The following is a 17,081-nucleotide window of genomic DNA, read 5'->3' as shown; positions in this document are numbered from 1 at the left end:
AATTCACTTCCTGACATAGATATAAGTGAAATGATCTGTCTCTAAAAAGTGGTGTCTTTTCCATTAAAGCAGCATTCTGCTATTCTATAAGGAAATTGTACTGGAAGATCAGTAACTACAGCATTATAGTGTAATGTATAGCCATGAAGAGAAGCAATCAGCCAGTAATGAACAAAACAGACCTCCAGCAGCTTACTTACTTTGTCTTAGTAAGTCTAAAACTGCGCACAGAAGACAGTGCCTGACTTTGGCTAACTTTGCTAATCCAGTAACATCTGGTTTGGCTACTCAAAATAAGTCAAGTGGTGTGGGGTTTGGCTATTAAAAAAAAAAAAAAAAACTGCAGTAAACAAAGTGTCACTTTTATATTTAAAGATTTAAGGTGGTTTTTATTTCATTCCAATTATATTAAACTTTGTTCCGATGTTAAACATTTTCCCCTGGCATAAAGGGGTTAACATAGAATAAAAACTAAAAGGGATTTAATTCTGTAAAAATGGGGCTGATTATGGAAATCTAAAAGAGTGGTGAGCTGCCTCCTGTAAAAGTATTGAAGTTCTGTGGAATGGAACGAATCTGTCAAAGCAAATTTAACATTTAGCACTAATAACATTTTATTTTTTTAAGCATATGCAAATTATTCTTTATTCTTTAATTTGTATTGACTGCTAGTATTTTGATACATGCGTTTTTCTATCAGTGTAGTTGGTGCATTGCTAAATTTGAGATAAAAAGAAGGAAAAAAAAAGGAGTCGCCTTATTGGGTGAGTAAGTCCAAACAGGGTTAATCAACTGGAAACAGACAAAGGGCAACTCACATGTGGTAGGACACTACTGGTAGTGCACATGACATAGACTGGAGAACACCAGTCCCCCCAGCAGGACAACCCCAAGCAAAGCAGCTGACTAGAGGTTGCAGCAGTCGGTCTCAGCGTATGAGTTGCCCTTTGTCTTTTTCCAGTTGATTTACCCTGTTTGGACTTACTCACCCTATGAGGCGCCTCCTTTTCTCTTCTTTTTGATATAGCTTGTCAGGGACCAAGGATCCCTTTCCAGGAGTGATGACTTGTTTGATGAATTACACTGTAGGACTTTCCTTTGTTTTTAAATACAAAACGTAGATTCCTGTATTGCTAATATATTTTTGTGCATTTAGTGAACACCCCTTTATATCCATTATTTATATAGGGTTATATCTTATATTTATATAGATAATTATTGTAAATTTGAGACAAACTGGCTAGTATACATTTTGTGAGATATATCTGTGAGACTTGTAGGGGTAAACTGACAAGAAAATATGACTAGGACTGGTGTAAAGCTGATGTGGTGCCACTCTTTAAAAATGGAAGCAGGGCTGATCCAGGAAACTATAGACCAGATAGTCTGACATCTATAGTGGGGGAGATACTTGAAGAGATTATAAGGGATTAAATTGATGAGCATATTTTTAAGCAAGATTATGAGTTAAAATCTGCATGGTTTTATGAGTAATAATCAACCCAAAAAGAGAAAACATAGAGCAGTAACGTTAGAGTAAAACATAGCTTTTATTCAAGCAAAAGCATAAAAAGTTTGTGGAGGAACAAAGATACACATGGAATAAAAACAGTATACGCGTTTCGGCAGTGTGCCATAATCGCTACTGCTTGAAAACACTCTGTGAGCTTAATTCTTAAAAAGGGTGTGTAAACCCCCTATTGGTTAAAACATATTCAAATAAGGATACTCCTTAATGACATCACAAAATTGTATCTAATGAGACACTGAATCTGTCAGAATAATTGTCTAACACAACAAACAATAATACAATTGATCCTAGTTCCTATAGCTCTTATAAGTATATGTATATATGCACATAACCATCCTATTGCGATAATAAACATTCACAAATAAATAAATAGTAGATGGATAAAATGAGGTAAACAGAGTAAACATCGATCCTACATCTAAAGACCTAGATGGATTATATTATAGATGGAGGGATAAGGCCCACACACAATAATGTTGCAGCTGAAAATGAAGATACATAAGTATATATCCATGTTTAATATTGTATGAAGAAATAAGCCATAGCAACAAAATGGTATTAGGGCACTCATAATCAACTGCATAAATAATATATGTGTGTTAAAAAACACTGAAACTAGGTATGTTGGGACCAAGACCCTTTAGGGTGTAGATGGTAGATTAAGGTAAAGATGTTATAATACCACTTGAAGTAGAGTACTACGCAGACAGCAAACCAGAATATGTGGCATATGTGATTATGCCACAAATGGAAAGAAAATCATTCCCAATAGTTGATTAAATCATACTCGGCATTAAGGCCAAGGGGTATTTTGGTGGAAAGTTTAAATATCCAAAGCATCTCACGCTTCTCAAGCAATTTTTGTCTATCCCCCCCCCTTTTGGGAGTGGGTATGTGATCTATAGCCTGCCATTTGAATGAGGCATCATCTTTGTCGTGTTTAGTACAGAAGTGTTGGACTATGGGCGAGGATGATTTTCCTACTCTAATGGTGGATAGATGTTCCCTAATACGGGATCTTATATCCCTCGTCGTAAGCCCTACGTACTGAACCTTGCACAAAGTGCAAGTTATGAGGTATATTACAAAATGGGATGTGCAGTTCAAACAAAAGTGTATCTCGTATGTACGTTGTGTGACACAGGATGTAAATGTGTCAGATATATTCATATAGTCACACGGTTTACACCTACTGCTCCCACACCTGAACATACCCTTATGGGTAAGCCATGAACTCACAGTGGCTCGAGGATGACTCAAAACAGTAGGTGACAAATAATTGCCAAGAGTTTTGTTGCGGCAATAAGAACACCTCACCCCTTCAGCTACACAATTTGTGAGTTTATCGTCCGCCACTAGGAGTTTGAAATGTTTTTTGACAATATTGCACACTTTATTATAGTCAGTACTATAATCAGTTACAAATGTTACTTTGCTAGAATTACATATTGGTTTACTGTTAATGATTCTTTTTTCATGTAACATTGGTTTGCGTTCCATACGCTGTACTTCTCTGGCTGCCCTATTGATAACTTTTTTTCGGATATCCTCTATTTTTCAAACGATCTACCAGATCTGTTTGATGTTCAGTATATGCCTTTTCTGTCGAGCAATTTCTCTTCGCTCTAATCAACTGGCTCTTGGCTATGGAGTATAGGACACTTTTAGGGTGGCAACTTTTAGCATGTAAAACCGCATTGCCTGAAATTGGCTTTCTGTAAATACAGGTCTCTATTTTGCCTAAAGTATTGCCATAGAGAGTTATATCCAAAAAATTGATGGTATCAATGTGTGTTTCATGGGTGAATTTTAAATTTAAATCGTTATTGTTAATATATGCCAAAAACGTAATCATATCTCCAGTATTACCTTGCCAAATTAGGAGCAGGTCATCAATGAAGCGACCGTAATATGTAATACTGTGTCTGAAGGGGTTCCCCTCTCCATAGATGTGGGACAGCTCCCACCAACCCATGTACAGGTTGGCGTAAGAGGGCGCGAACTTCGCCCCCATTGCTGTCCCACATCTCTGGAGATAGAAAACCCCCTCAAACTCGAAGAAGTTATGGCTTAAAAGGAAAGCTGTGACATCAATCACATACCTTTTGAAATCTGGATCCAAATTTGAGTAGTGTGTCAACATATAATCCATAGCCTCAAGGCCAGATGAATGGGGTATTGATGAGTATAAAGCTGTGACATCAATAGTTAACCAGTTACATGAAGAATCCCATGTCAGGTTATCCATGACCCTAAGAACATGTTTTGTGTCCTGTAGATAGCTTGGCAAAGCTTTAACCAAAGGGCACAGAATGGCATCAAGCCACTCTGAAAGATGTTCAAAAAGGGATCCAATCCCACTGACTATGGGATGACCAGTAACGTTTTCCAGGGACTTATGCACCTTCGGGAGATGATGGAATACAGGAGTTACTGGGAACTCAATATATAAATAATCAAAGGTATTTCTATCCAGAAAACCTTTTTCCAAACCATCATCCAGAAGGTGCATAAGTTCTACCTGGAAACGCTTTGTGGGATTAGTACTAAGAAGTGTGTACTGGGTGGAATCGTTCAATTGGCGCAAAGCCTCATTCTTATAATCCACGGTATCCATGACCACAACAGAGCCCCCCTTATCAGCATTTCGTATCACAATTCGGTCATTATCCTGTAGCTCTTTTAGAGCCTTTCTCTCTGATTGTGACAAATTATCAGGAGATTTTTTTACCCTGGAGAGCAAGTTCCCTAAGGTCCTTCTCAATCCTATTGTATCAACATTTATTATACTGAGTGATTTAACGGCCACATTAACCTCTTCCTCATCCTGCTATCCTTTGGTTAATTTATGAGTAATAAATCATGTAAAAATAATGTAATTAGATTATACGAGGAAGCAGTAACGTGTGGTAATAGGAGGCAGTGCCTCCCCTGTCCAATCAGAAAAAAAGTATTTTAATTATGATAAATAAAAAAATTGAAAAATTGTGTTTTTTTTATTTTATTCAAACGCCCCCCACTCCCCTGCTGGCATCACCAGATGCAATCCCATCCCAACCACACAGTGGTGTCTGACCGGGCCCATACCACGCTCCAATAGAGGCAGTTCTCAAAATCGCCTCTATGATGGAGCTCTAATTCACAGCCAATCGGCATCAGCGCTGCCGGGGAGGCGTGCCAGCCGGGCTTGGTTGAGTGACATCGGACTTATTGGCATCATTGGCGGGAACACAGTAGAAGCAGGAGGGAGCTGCTGCTGCAAGTACCTGCTGACTGCCGAGTCTGTCCCACCCACGTGTGTCACTGTGTGACTGTCAGCTGCTGCCCACACCCAGGCCAGTGCCGATTTCCTTAGAATATATTTGTGGCTGACCGCTCTGAAGGCGTTCATTGAGGCAGAAGAAAGAAATACTAGTAAGTTGAAGTTCACTTCACACTCAGTCTAGCAAAGAGTAGACTCACAAAATCAAAAAGATGGGATCATGTAACTGTAACTACTGACCGGCATGATACATGCCCGATTGCCTGTGTCTGTCAAACTGACTTTCTGCAAGAATCATCATGCTGCCCTGTCTGTCTGCTTCCATGATCATTTTTTCAATATTTTATAACTGACATAACTTTTTTTTTTATAAGAAAAAATAGCACAGCTTATACTGCAATGCAACGTTTTATTTCTGAGACTTGTTGAGTGAGTTACACTGTAAGTCTGTAACTGCAGTTCAACAGGTCTCAGAAATAAAAGTTTGCAGTTTAAGCCCATTAAGGGAGGAACTGCTGCACTGCATGTTTATTTTTCTTGGGCTACTTTCTAAATAGACCTACAAACTAAGGCAGACAAGCTTCTTCTATACTGACAAATACTGCTAAGCTTTCAAAACAGACAACACATGTTTAACTATGTAGTATCGAACAGTTTGTGGAGGAGATGGATGATGGATCTGTGCAATCTGTTTTAAATACTTGCAGTATCGGTGTGACTGTGTGGAGGAGAAGCGTCTATCTGGCTTAGCAGGTAGTTCTATTGAGAAATGTAATATAGTACAGAACATGAAGTCACCGCATTTATTTAATAATATTTGTGAATAATTTCCAATTCTGAAATGTATTTTCTTATGGGTTATCTTCTCTTTACGTACTGGACAGATTGGTTTGAAACTTTTTTTAGTAGTAACGGACTGACTCTGAGATTCAATAGCTGGCAAATCCTAAATGTACATAGCTTTAAAGAAGTTATTTAAAGCTATGTATATTTAGGATTTGCAAGCTATTGTACATCAGAGTCAAATCAATATGTCCAGTAAGTAGAGACAAGTAATTTTGCTTTATACTTGCTACACAAAACTATAACTACATGTGATCTGCATTATAAAAATAAACCTTGTTAATTATATGTAACTAGTCCTAAAGCCCGTTCACACGGGCCGTGTTGTGTTATATGTAATTCTCTCTCTCTCTCTCTCTCTCTCTCTCTCTCTCCCTCTCTCCTCTCTCTCCTCTCTCTCCTCTCTCTCCTCTCTCTCCTCTCTCTCCTCTCTCTCTCTCCTCTCTCTCTCTCCTCTCTCTCTCTCCTCTCTCTCTCTCTCTCTCTCTCTCCTCTTCACATGCCGGTCCTCGCGCCGCTGTTTTTCACCCCGGTCCTCGCGCTGCTGTCAGGTCGGGTGGGTGCGCGTGCGATCAGCTGTGCTGCCCGGTCCTCGCGCTGCTGTCAGGTCGGGTGGGTGCGCGTGCGATCAGCTGTCTAAGGCCAAGTGTTTGTCTGTACTGCGCATGACGGCTTCAGACAAACACTTGTCTTTTATAATATAGGATGTTATTAACATGTCATGTGATGTGTTTGTCAATTTGCATACAGAATGTTGATTGGCTGTTGGTGTTTCTACCATATATGGTAACAAGTTCAGTTAGGATAATAAACAGTTAGTGACTAGATGCAGCTCAGTGTTCTCTGAGTTATTCCTTGGTAAGACACTAATTTGAGTGACTACACAAGAACAATACATGGTGTCAGAAGCTGGTTTCTTTCTGCAAGATGGATTTATCAGGTGTGCCTATGCCACAGAAGGATTGGGACTCAAAAAATTTACCAGATGCATGTACAGCTCATATTCTCTGGTCCTCTCTGTGGCAAGCCCGAGGAAACCTTGTGCAGCTACTTGCTTCTCTGGGTAAGTGAAAAAGGGAGAGATGTTTATAATACTTGGACATTAACATTTGAGGAGTCTAAAAATTTGAAGTCTTATTATGGCAAATTTGAGGAATATGTTATGCCCAAAGCTAATCCAATCTTTGCAAGATACAAGTTTCATGAAAAAATGCGTGTGGGGGGGGGGGGGGACATGAGGCATTTGAACATTTTGTAACAGAACTTAAATTGCACGTGGATATGTTAACAGTGATGAGATGGTACGAGAACCCGTTGTTTTTGCCACTAATTCTCCAAAAGTCAGAGAGAAATTACTTAATCAGGGTGCTAATCTGACACTTGAAAAAGCTATTGATATAGCGCGGTCACACAAAATTGCACAAGAGCAGCTTAAGACAATAAACTCAAATGCAATGGCAACCCAGAGCCAGTCAGCTCATGCAGTGTTTAGTAAAAAAAAACAGCATCAGCCCGGCAAAAGCATTGGACAACTGTGAAAGGAAGTGACAGAATCATTACTAAAGACAGGCTATGCAGTCGTTGTGCTCTTCAACACAGCCAGGAAGACACGTGCCCTGCAAAAGGAAAATATGAAAAAATGGAACCACTTTGCAAAGGCATGTAAGTCAAGGCCGCCAGATACACATAAAACTGTACACACAGTTCAAAACACAAATATTGAAGAGTTGGATGAACTGTTTATTAATGCAGTTAACAAAGAGCACAAAGACAAAGAATGTGAACAGGCTTTCGCAGAAATTGAGTTAGGTGCACAAGCAGATAAAGTAAAAATTAAATGAGATACTGGTGCTCAGGTAAATATAATTCCTACCAACAGATTTAAAAATCTCTTCAGCACTGTAGCACTGAAGCCCACAGCATGCCGTCTTACAGGCTATGGTGGTGAGCCGCTTGATGTTAAAGGGACCTGTCAGCTAAAATGTAAATACAAAGGGGGGTAGTTATCAACGTGTCTACTTTACCTGCCTTCGCCGGTTCAATACGCCCGCCTAAGTTCACCTACCATCGCCGCCGCGGACCTGCAAAATTTCACCTAAGTTATCAAAAAAGCTGTCAAAAAGCCGAGCACCAAGTACGGGCGATGAGCAGCGGACTGTGAGAGTTATCACTCATCCGATCTCGCTGCTCTTTGGCTTTTTGACAGCTTTATTGCTAGCCTGTCACTAAGCACCCACACTAACTACACTGTTCTACCCCCTATACCGGCGCCCCCGGAGCCCCCCGCAACTAAATAAAGTTATTAACCCCTAAACCGCCGCTCCTAGACCTCGCCGCCACTCTTATAAATGTATTAACCCCTAAACCGCCGCTCCCGGACACCGCCGCCACCTACATTATATCTAGTAACCCCTATCCTGCCCCCCCTATACCGCCGCCCTCTATAATAAAGTTATTAACCCCTATCCTGCTGATCCCGGACCTCGCCGCAACTAAATAAATAGTTTAACCCCTAAACCGCCGCTCCCGGACCCCACCGCAACCTATATTAAACTTATTAACCCCTATCCTGCCCCCCCTATACCGCCGCCCTCTATAATAAAGTTATTAACCCCTATCCTGCTGATCCCGGACCTCGCCGCAACTAAATAGTTTAACCCCTAAACCGCCGCTCCCGGACCCCGCCGCAACCTATATTAAACTTATTAACCCCTAATCTGCCCCCCCTACACCGTCGCCACCTATAATAAATTTATTAACCCCTATCCTGCCCCCCACTACACCGCCACCACTGTAATAGAATTATTAACCCCTAAACCTAAGTCTAACACTAACCCTAACACCCCCTAACTTAAATATTAATTAAATAAATCTAAATAATATTTATCTTATTAACTAAGTTAATCCTATTTAAAACTAAATACTTACCTTTAAAATAAACCCTAATATAGCTACAATATAAATAATAATTATATTGTAACTATCTTAGGATTTATTTTTATTTTACAGGCAACTTTCAATTTATTTTAACTAGGTACAATAGCTATTAAATAGTTATTAACTATTTAATAGCTACCTAGTTAAAATAAAGAGAAATTAACCTGTAAAATAAAAACTAAACTAAGTTACAATTACACCTAACACTACACTATACTTTAATAAATTATTTCTATTTAAAACTAAATACTTACCTGTAAAATAAACCCTAAGATAGCTACAATGTAATTAATAATTACATTGTAGCTATTTTAGGATTTATATTTATTTTACAGGTAACTTTGTATTTATTTTAGCTAGTTAGAATAGTTATTAAATAGTTATTAACTATTTAATAACTACCTAGCTAAAAGAAATACAAAATTACCTGTAAAATAAATCCTAACCTAAGTTACAATTAAACCTAACACTACACTATCATTAAATTAATTAAATAAATTAGCTACAAATAACTACAATTAAATACAATTATGTAAACTAACTAAAGTACAAAAAATAAAAAAAGCTAACTTACAAAAAATAAAAAAATAAGTTACAAACATTTAAAAAATATTACAACAATTTTAAGCTACTTACACCTAATCTAAGCCCCCTAATAAAAAAAATGCCCTACCCTATTCTAAATTTAAAAAGTTCAAAGCTCTTTTACCTTACCAGCCCTTAAAAGGGCCTTTTGTGGGGCATGCCCCAAATAATTCTGCTCTTTTGCCTGTAAAAGAAAAATACAACCCCCCAACATTAAAACCCACCACCCACATACCCCTAATCTAACCCAAACCCCCCTTAGATAAACCTAACACTACCCCCCTGAAGATCATCCTACCTTGAGTTGTCTTCAGCCAGCCAGCCCACCGATGGACCGAAGAGGAGATCCAGAGCGGCAGAAGTCATCATCCAAGGCGCGCTGAAGAAGTCTTCCATCCGATGAAGTCATCATCCAGGCGGCGCTGAAGAAGTCTTCCATCCGGGCGATGTCATCTTCCAAGCGGCGTCTTCAATCTTCTTTCTTCCGGATCCATCTTCATCCCGCCGACGCGGAACATCCTTCTTCCCCGTCGGACTAACGACGAATGAAGGTTCCTTTAAGGGACGTCATCCAAGATGGCGTCCCTTCAATTCCGATTGGCTGATAGGATTCTATCAGCCAATCGGAATTAAGGTAGGAAAAATCTTGGCTGATCGGAACAGCCAATAGAATGCGAGCTCAATCTGATTGGCTGATTAGATCAGCCAATCGGATTGAACTTCAATCTGATTGACTGATTCAATCAGCTAATCAGATTTTTCCTACCTTAATTCCGATTGGCTGATAGAATCCTATCAGCCAATCGGAATTGAAGGGACGCCATCTTGGATAACGTCCCTTAAAGGAACCTTCATTCAGTCGTCGGCCGTCGGGGAAGAAGGATGTTCCGCGTCGGCAGGGTGAAGATGGATCCGGAAGAAAGAAGATTGAAGACGCCGCTTGGAAGATGACATCGCCTGGATGGAAGACTTCTTCAGCGCCGCCTGGATGATGACTTCATCGGATGGAAGACTTCTTCAGCGCGCCTTGGATGATGACTTCTGCCGCTCCGGATCTCCTCTTCGGTTCCATCGGTGGGTCGGCTGGCTGAAGACGACTCAAGGTAGGATGATCTTTAGGGGGTAGTGTTAGGTTTATTTAAGGGGGGTTTGGGCTAGATTAGGGGTATGTGGGTGGTGGGTTTTAATGTTGGGGGGGTTGTATTTTTCTTTTACAGGCAAAAGAGCAGAATTCTTTGGGGCATGCCCCGCAAAAGGCCCTTTTAAGGGCTGGTAAGGTAAAAGAGCTTTGAACTTTTTTAATTTAGAATAGGGAAGGGCATTTTTTTATTTTGGGGGGCTTTGTTATTTTATTAGGGGGCTTAGATTAGTTGTAAGTAGCTTAAAATTGTTGTAATATTTTTTTAAATGTTTGTAACTTATTTTTTTATTTTTTGTAACTTAGCTTTTTTATTTTTTGTACTTTAGTTAGTTTATTTAATTGTATTTAATTGTAGTTATTTGTAGGTAATTTATTTAATTAATTTAATGATAGTGTAGTGTTAGGTTTAATTGTAACTTAGGTTAGAATTTATTTTACAGGTAATTTTGTATTTCTTTTAGCTAGGTAGTTATTAAATAGTTAATAACTATTTAATAACTATTCTAACTAGCTAAAATAAATACAAAGTTACCTGTAAAATAAATATAAACCCTAAAATAGCTACAATGTAATTATTAATTACATTGTAGCTATCTTAGGGTTTATTTTACAGGTAAGTATTTAGTTTTAAATAGGAATAATTTATTAAAGTATAGTGTAGTGTTAGGTGTAATTGTAACTTAGGTTAGTTTTTATTTTACAGGTAAATTTCTCTTTATTTTAGCTAGGTAGCTATTAAATAGTTAATAACTATTTAATAGCTATTGTACCTAGTTAAAATAAATTGAAAGATGCCTGTAAAATAAAAATAAATCCTAATATAGCTACAATGTAATTATTATTTATATTGTAGCTATATTAGTGTTTATTTTAAAGGTAAGTATTTAGTTTTAAATAGGATTTATTTAGTTAATAAGAGAAATATTATTTAGATTTATTTAATTAATATTTAAGTTAGGGGGTGTTAGGGTTAGTGTTAGACTTAGGTTTAGGGGTTAATAATTTTATTACAGTGGCGGCGGTGTGGGGGGGGGCAGGAAAGGGGTTAATAAATGTATTATAGGTGGCGACGGTGTAGGGGGGCAGATTAGGGGTTAATAAGTTTAATATAGGTTGTGTTGGGGTCCGGGAGCGGCGGTTTAGGGGTTAAACTATTTATTTAGTTGCAGCGAGGTCCGGGATCCGCAGGATAGTGGTTAATAACTTTATTATAGAGGGCGGCGGTATAGGGAGGGCAGGATAGGGGTTAATAGGTATAATGTAGGTGGCGGCGGGGTCCGGGAGCGGCGGTTTAGGGGTTAATACATATATTATAGTTGCGGCGGTGTCCGGGAGCGGCAGTTTAGGGGGTAATAACTTTATTTAGTTGCGGCGGTGTAGGGGGGGGACAGATTAGGGGTGTTTAGACTCGGGGTACATGTTATGGTGTTAGGTGTAGACAGCTCCCATAGGAATCAATGGGATGTCGGGCAGCAGCGAACATGAACTTTCGCTATGGTCAGACTCCCATTGATTCCTATGATTCCTATGGATTGAAAACCAGGTACGCTGGGCCGGAAAAGTGCCGAGCGTACCTGCTAGTTTTTTGATAACTAGCAAAAGTAGTCAGATTGTGCAGCACTTGTGTGCGGAACATCTGGAGTGACGTAAGAATCGAACTTAGGCGAATCAGCCTCGCCACAAATACGCTGCGGAATTCCAGCATATTTGAGGTAGACACGTTGATAACTAGAGGTCTTAATAGCCTGCAACGGAAATTAAAATTGTGGAACTCGTTACCAAAAGAGGTAGTGAATACCAATACCTTAGATGCATTTAAAAAATGGTTTGGATACATTTTTGGCTAGAAACAAAATTCAGGGATATGATTGCTTGTGTTAAATGGGTCACCTTTTCAAAGGATTAATTTAAGCTAAACTGGAGCTTTTTTGTAAGTATACTATATTCGTATAGGTTGAACTCGATGGACCTCTGTCTTTTTTTCAACCTCATCTACTATGTTACTATGTATAATAAACTATACTAAATAGTAAACTTCCCCATTATAACTATGAAGCTATCTCGCTAAAATTAAAATCAATATTTAAATAATGTATCACAATTATGGTTTATAATTGTTTTTTGGTGTTAAAGTGCTTAGGGCAATCTCCTTTTAAGGGCTATTGTAATTTATTTTACTGTTAGGTTTTTTTTGTTTTGGGTGGGTTCTTTATTTTATGGGGCATATAGATTAGTGTTAGGTATAATGGTGTTTTTTTATTTTGGATACAGTAGTTTATTGCTTTATGTAACGTAGGTTTAGGTTTAATATTTATTATTTTCAAGTAACTTAGATTTTTTTTTACAAAGTAACTTGGGTGGTTTAGTTTAGAGGGGGGTTAGGTGTTTATTTGCTTAGTTTTGGTTAGTTTAGTTATGGTTAGTTTGCTTTTGGGGTATGTGGTGGTATAGGGGTTAAAAGGATAGATACTTGCAGTGGGTATGTGGTGGTATAGGGGTTAATAGAATACTAATTGCGGTGGGAATGTGGCGGTTTAGGGGTTAATATGATAGATACTTGCGGTGGGTATGTGGAAATATAGGGTTTAAAAGAATAGTACTTGCTGCGGGTATGTGGTTTAGATCTTTGTTAGTGTAGTGTTAGTTTGTGATCGTTGCATATTTCAGTTTAGGGCTATTAGGATTAGTGGTTAGTCACAGCAGTTCTATTGCAAAGGATCCTTTTACTATACATCGCCAATATGGGCGGCGATGCTAGGTGTTATCTATAGCCAGCATTGCCAACCAATGGCATATATAGTAAATACCTCTCGTCATGCGGGAGCATGAAATAATGCAACAGGCTCAGTAAACATAGCGGCAGATCCTTTGGAATATTTTGCTGCCTCGTAGCACTTTCGATCATGGGGCCATAGCGTTAAGCAAGCTCGCATGTGCAAACCTGTCCCTCAAGGGCTCCAAAGCAGCTTACACTGCTTAGTACATAGAGCTCACAGTGTTAAATATCTATAGTGCAAGTTAAATTAACAAGAATTTTCTAACTTTGCATAATCCTTGGCCACTTATATATATTGTCATTCATGGTGTGTTGGTTTAAGCATGTGAAGTACTGCATCATGTGGAAACGAATTCCCCAGTTTGTATTACGAAATTCAGAGTATTCTATCAAATTTGTGTTTGTTTTATCCCATCTACAAGGAAAGTGAAAGCAAATTAATAAAACTACCTAGAAAGTAGATCTTGTCACTTACCTGTTGTCACATAATGTTTAACTGCATCTGCAATACTTTGAACATTGTAACACTTGAATGTTTTTTTCAGTTCTTGACAAATTTATTGTTGTGTAATATTTTACTTTACAATTATTACTCATTCATATTGTTTCAATAATTGTAGCTTCAGTTTTCTTTTTTATATGATACTTAAAGGGACAGTCAAGTCCAAAAAAACTTTCAAGATTTAAATAGGGAATGTAATTTTAAATAACTTTCCAATTTACTTTTATCACCAATTTTGCTTTGTTCTCTTGGTATTCTTAGCTGAAAGTTAAACCTAGGAGGTTCATATGCTAATTTCTTAGACCTTGAAGTCTTCCTCTAATCTTAATGCATTTTGACCACTAGAGGGCATTAGTTCATGTGTTTTATATAGATACTATTGAGCTAATGCACGTGAAGTGACCTAGGAGTGAGCACTGATTGGCTAAAATGCAAGTCGGTCAAAAGAACTGAAACAAGGGGGCAGTTTGCAGAGGCTTAGATACAAGGGAATCACAGAGGTAAAACATGTATGATTATAACTGTGTTGGTTGTACAAAACTGGGGAATAGGTAATAAAGGGATTATCTTTCTTTTTAAACAACAAAAATTCTGGTGTTGACTGTCCCTTTAATACAAGTCTCTTGCTATATCACAGAGTTTCCAAGATTAAACAGTATAAAAGCTACACAAGTTAGCAAACAACTATATTTTTTATAAAATTACAATTTATGTTTGCTTTTAGTGCAGAATCTTTACTTAGGCCTAGATTTAGAGTTTGGCGGTAGCCGTCAAAACCAGCGTTAGATGCTCCTAACGCTGGTTTTAGGCTACCGCCGGTATTTGGAGTCAGTCAGGAAAGGGTCTAACGCTCACTTTTCAGCCGCGACTTTTCCATACCGCAGATCCCCTTACGTCAATTGCGTATCCTATCTTTTCAATGGGATCTTTCTAACTCCGGTATTTAGAGTCGTGGCTGAAGTGAGCGTTAGAAATCTAACGACAAAACTCCAGCCGCAGAAAAAAGTCAGTAGTTAAGAGCTTTCTGGGCTAACGCCGGTTCATAAAGCTCTTAACTACTGTGCTCTAAAGTACACTAACACCCATAAACTACCTATGTACCCCTAAACCGAGGTCCCCCCACATCGCCGCCACTCGATTAAATTTTTTTAACCCCTAATCTGCCGACCGCCACCTACGTTATACTTATGTACCCCTAATCTGCTGCCCCTAACACCGCCGACCCCTATATTATATTTATTAACCCCTAACCTGCCCCCCACAACGTCGCCGCCAGCTACCTACAATAATTAACCCCTAATCTGCCGCTCCGTAAACCGCCGCTACCTACATTATCCCTATGTACCCCTAATCTGCTGCCCCTAACACTGCCGACCCCTATATTATATTTATTAACCCCTAATCTGCCCCCCTCAACGTCGCCTCCACCTGCCTACACTTATTAACCCCTAATCTGCCGAGCGGACCGCACCGCTACTATAATAAAGTTATTAACCCCTAATCCGCCTCACCCCCGCCTCAATAACCCTATAATAAATAGTATTAACCCCTAATCTGCCCTCCCTAACATCGCCGACACCTAACTTCAATTATTAACCCCTAATCTGCCGACCTAATCTCGCCGCTACTGTAATAAATGTATTAACCCCTAAAGCTAAGTCTAACCCTAACACTAACACCCCCCTAAAATAAATATAATTTAAATCTAACTAAATAAATTAACTCTTATTAAATAAATTATCCCTATTTAAAGCTAAATACTTACCTGTAAAATAAATCCTAATATAGCTACAATATAAATTATAATTATATTATAGCTATTTTAGGATTTATATTTATTTTACAGGTAACTTTGTATTTATTTTAACCAGGTACAATAGCTATTAAATAGTTAAGAACTATTTAATAGCTAAAATAGTTAAAATAATTACAAAATTACCTGTAAAATAAATCCTAACCTAAGTTACAATTAAACCTAACACTACACTATCAATAAATTAATTAAATAAAATACCTACAATTATCTACAATTAAACCTAACACTACACTATCAATAAATTAATTAAATACAATACCTACAAATAAATACATTTAAATAAACTAACTAAAGTACAAAAAATAAAAAAGAACTAAGTTACAAAAAATAATAAAATATTTACAAACATTAGAAAAATATTACAACAATTTTAAACTAATTACACCTACTCTAAGCCCCCTAATAAAATAACAAAGACCCCCAAAATAAAAAAATGCCCTACCCTATTCTAAATTACAAAAGTTCAAAGCTCTTTTACCTTACCAGCCCTGAACAGGGCCCTTTGCGGGGCATGCCCCAAAGAATTCAGCTCTTTTGCCTGTAAAAAAAAAACATACAATACCCCCCCCAACATTAAAACCCACCACCCACATACCCCTAATCTAACCCAAACCCCCCTTAAATAAACCTAACACTAAGCCCCTGAAGATCTTCCTACCTTATCTTCACCTCACCGGGTATCACTGATCGGTCCTGGCTCCAAAATCTTCATCCAAGCCCAAGCGGGGGCTAGACATCCATCATCCGACGGCTGAAAAAGTCCAGAAGAGGGTCCAAAGTCTTCATCCTATCTGGGAAGAAGAGTAGATCCGGACCGGCAACCATCTTCTTCCAAGCGGCATCTTCTATCTTCATCCGATGAGGACCGGCTCCATCTTGAAGACCTCCACCGCGGACCCATCTTCTTCTTCCGACGACTTCCCGACGAATGACGGTTCCTTTAAGGGACGTCATCCAAGATGGCACCCCTTGAATTCCGATTGGCTCATAGGATTCTATCAGCCAATCAGAATTAAGGTAGGAAAATTCTGATTGGCTGATGGAATCAGCCAATCAGAATCAAGTTCAATCCGATTGGCTGATTCAATCAGCCAATCAGATTGAGCTCGCATTCTATTGGCTGTTTCTATCAGCCAATAGAATGCAAGCTCAATCTGATTGGCTGATTGGATCAGCCAATCGGATTGAACTTGATTCTGATTGGCTGATTCCATCAGCCAATCAGAATTTTCCTACCTTAATTCCGATTGGCTGATAGAATCTTATCAGCCAATCGAAATTCGAGGGACGCCATCTTGGATGACGTCCCTTAAAGGAACCGTCATTCTTCAGTTGGACGTCGTCGGAAGAAGATTGGTCCGCGCTGGAGGTCTTCACGATGGAGCCGTTCCTCATCGGATGAAGATAGAAGATGCCGCTTGGATCAAGATGGTTGCCGGTCTGGAACGCCTCTTCTTCCCGGATAGGATGAAGACTTTGGAGCCTCTTCTGGACCTCTTCTGCCGCAGGATTATGGATCGCAAGCCCCCGCTTGGGTTGGATGAAGATTTTGGAGCCAGGACCGATCGGTGATACCCGGTCAGGTGAAGATAAGGTAGAAAGATCTTCAGGGGCTTAGTGTTAGGTTTATATAAGGGGGGTTTGGGTTAGATTAGTGGTATGTGGGTGGTGGGTTTTAATGTTGGGGG

Source organism: Bombina bombina, chromosome 6 (genome assembly GCF_027579735.1).
Source record: "Bombina bombina isolate aBomBom1 chromosome 6, aBomBom1.pri, whole genome shotgun sequence".
Classification (NCBI taxonomy): Eukaryota; Metazoa; Chordata; class Amphibia; order Anura; family Bombinatoridae; genus Bombina; species Bombina bombina.
This window is presented reverse-complemented; position numbering follows the sequence as displayed.